Source organism: Medicago sativa, chromosome 1 (genome assembly GCF_051527215.1).
Source record: "Medicago sativa cultivar Bolivia chromosome 1, Bolivia_mono, whole genome shotgun sequence".
NCBI classification, from domain to species: Eukaryota; Viridiplantae; Streptophyta; class Magnoliopsida; order Fabales; family Fabaceae; genus Medicago; species Medicago sativa.
The window spans coordinates 82,077,426-82,080,397 of record NC_140749.1 but is presented as its reverse complement, the minus strand read 5'-3'; the positions used below and the strand labels follow the sequence as shown (position 1 = coordinate 82,080,397).

The 2,972-nt window shown below is 31.7% G+C and overlaps 1 long non-coding RNA gene across 1 annotated transcript; it reads left to right on the top strand.

Annotated features, from left to right (window-relative positions):
• The first annotated feature begins 456 nt into the window (after positions 1-456).
• LOC146958133 (uncharacterized) lies at positions 457-2,660 on the top strand. Its single transcript, XR_015025005.1, has 2 exons — positions 457-758; positions 2,384-2,660. It is a non-coding gene; the product is annotated as an uncharacterized LOC146958133 (long non-coding RNA).
• The last annotated feature ends 312 nt before the right edge of the window (positions 2,661-2,972 follow it).

Genomic DNA, 2,972 nt, shown 5'->3' with positions numbered 1-2,972 from the left:
GTTAAGCATGATTGTTTTATGATACTTATCTTTACATGTGATACCATGTTACTTTTATTCATACTGAATAATGACAAAAGGCCATTACAGTTTGATAATTTCTTAAACTATAATGACTTGATAACTATGCATACTATTATGGCTGAAAGTTAGTGACATGTGAGTTCTTACTTTCTTTTAGAATTAACTTTAATAATCATTCTGAATGTAATAATCATTATTAATTTTTAATAATCATAACAAAGGGCCTGTCGAGATGGTGGAGGAGATTAAGGTGATGTCGTAGATATGGTGTTTACATAGAGTCGGGATTCCTTCATGTTTATTTTATGAGTGGAGTTGAAATCCAAAGGATTGCTTGCTAAGATAACTGTGGAGTTTTGGGTTGGGATCGGTGTTTTACTGGGCTGTTTTCCCTTCTTTGTGACAACAACCGTTCTGTTTTTTCAGGAAGCTCTTTGTTGGTGTTTTTCTGTGTTTATTCGCTGTTGTTTTTCCGTTTTTCCCTTTGCTGTGCTGCTGGTCTTTCGGGTAGGCAGCTCGGATTGGTAGAGGGTGTGTGTGCTGACAGGGAACTAATACTTTTGGTGATTGTCTTGAGGTTAGCCGCGTATATCCAGTGCCTACCGACACGGTAATTTTTTTGCCGAAGTACTATTGTTTTTCGCCGAAGTCATGCTCAGAAGTACTTTCTCCGCCGAAGTAATCTCAATCGCCGTCGTCGTAGATCCAGTCTCTTTGATATCACCACCGACACGGTAATTTTTTCGGCAATCTCTTAATAGAAACAATAAAACACCTTTTTGCCTAAATTTGTATTCAATTAGTTACTAATCAATAAAGTAGTATTATGGTATTGCAAAAATGATATTTAATTTTCTATTATTTTTTTGGTTTTCTAATTTTGATTCAATCAAGTTCAATACTATTAAGACTTTTGCCATTTAGGAATTTGAACTATTGTAAAGGAAACAAAAAAAACATAGCAGAAGTGCAACTTTTGCTTCTTTTTTTTTTTGTGTGGAAATCCTTTGGTAGTTGTAAAGAAATCTAACAAAACTAGAATCGTTTACTCTATCAAATTCATGGATACTTTCTATTTTTTGGCAAATATCTTCTAATTATGCAAACTAGGACTATGTATGAACCTTGAATGTATACCTAGGTGTTATATGTTAAGTGATTCATTTGTTTAAATGGTTCATTATGTTAGTCCTTTAGGTTTATAATACAAAATTGTGCCTAATGAAAGTCCCTAGCTACATTGAATTTGTAAGTTGAATTCATTTGTTAAGTCATTCATTTTTAAATGGTTCTTTCAATTGAGAACTCCCACTTCACCGTAAGTTGAATTTGTAGCTTTTCTCGCTTTACAGTAAGTTGAATTTGTACCTTTTGCTACTGTTGGTTCGTATATATTATTAGTGCCGTTATTTTTCATGGTATCAATAATCTTAACATAGATCACAAAAAAATGTGAAACTAAGTAAAGCCTTAAATCATTTGGTGTACTGCTTTAATTCCATTAATGACATGTAGCATGGATTATGTATACTTTGAACGAAGGGATTAATCACTATTTAAAGAATGAAGATCCTGCAAACTTGGTTGGATTTGACATCCTTATGCACCAAATAGTACCTTTGATAGCTCATTAGTACATATTGTTGGCTTTCTTATTTGAATTTTATTTATGGCATCCTTCGCACACATTTGTTAACAGTCCAAACATTATTTCTTTCTTATTTTGTTTTCAAAGCATTCATATTCTTAAAGTATTTATTTGTTGTTATTCATTTTATAGTTTATTTGACTTCAAATCTAGCTGCATGGTTGGGACTTATGATCTCAAAGCATGTATGAGTTTTCTTTCTATTCTACTGCTAGATTTTTTTTGAAGAACATTGGTGATTATAGCATTGCAATTTGTCTGAGAACTAAGAATTTCTGTTTAGAAAGCTATTTGTGATTGTGCTCTTTTGATCTATTCTTTAGACACCTTATGCTTAATTTAGAGTATTTTTTATAATATGTATGGTTTTTTAAATTGCAGGATTGCATGAAAAAAATGTGTAACAGCCCGCAAGTTGTGTTAGTATGGACAAAAATAACCAACAGTGATTTAAAAACATTAGAATATATCTTATAAGATTATAAGGTTTATGTTTGTTCTCTGCATGCATTTCAAGAGTTTACTCGGCAAGCGTTGATATATATCTTATAATATTTGATGTATCTGGACATCTCTCTGAGTAATAAAAGTTGATGTATTTGGTACACATTTTGAAGCGAATACATTAACTTTCGTTGAATTATTTTTGTTAATATTTTGTTAAGTAAGTGTATGATTTACATGATCTGAACAACTTTGTGTTTATGTTAGGTATCTGCAATTCCAGTGGAGGCAGAACAGGTCAAGAATCAAGATAGGCCTTGAGTTGCCAAAGAGATATTTTTGTGAATATTAAATTGGGACTGTACGATATAATCTTGCTTTTGTCTACTACTTTTACACTGTATATGACCTGTGCGGCAGCACGGGTGACATCTACTTAACGACTCACAACTGTAGACGACTCATGCTATTTCAATATTATGTTATATTCGCAGAGTAGATGTTTCATTATAAAATGAACTATGCCATTGCACTTTTATATTAATATTTTATTTCATTGTCAATTATTACTATTGATATGACCCGTGCATCAGCACGGGTCGATGGTCTAGTTTAAGTAATATTAGTTATTCCCTCAAAAAAAGTAATATTAGTTATCGGAGTTCGATCTCTTCATTCTCCACTTATTCGCTATAAACAGGAAAGCTAATAAATAAAGTTGCTAACTAATTGCTAACTGTTTAATATACAAAAAATGATAATGGGAATTATGTTGTAACTCCCTCTGTTTTTTTTTTTTTTTTTTTTTTTTTTGCATTTCGACTCACCTAATTATTTCATTTACAATGAATAAAAG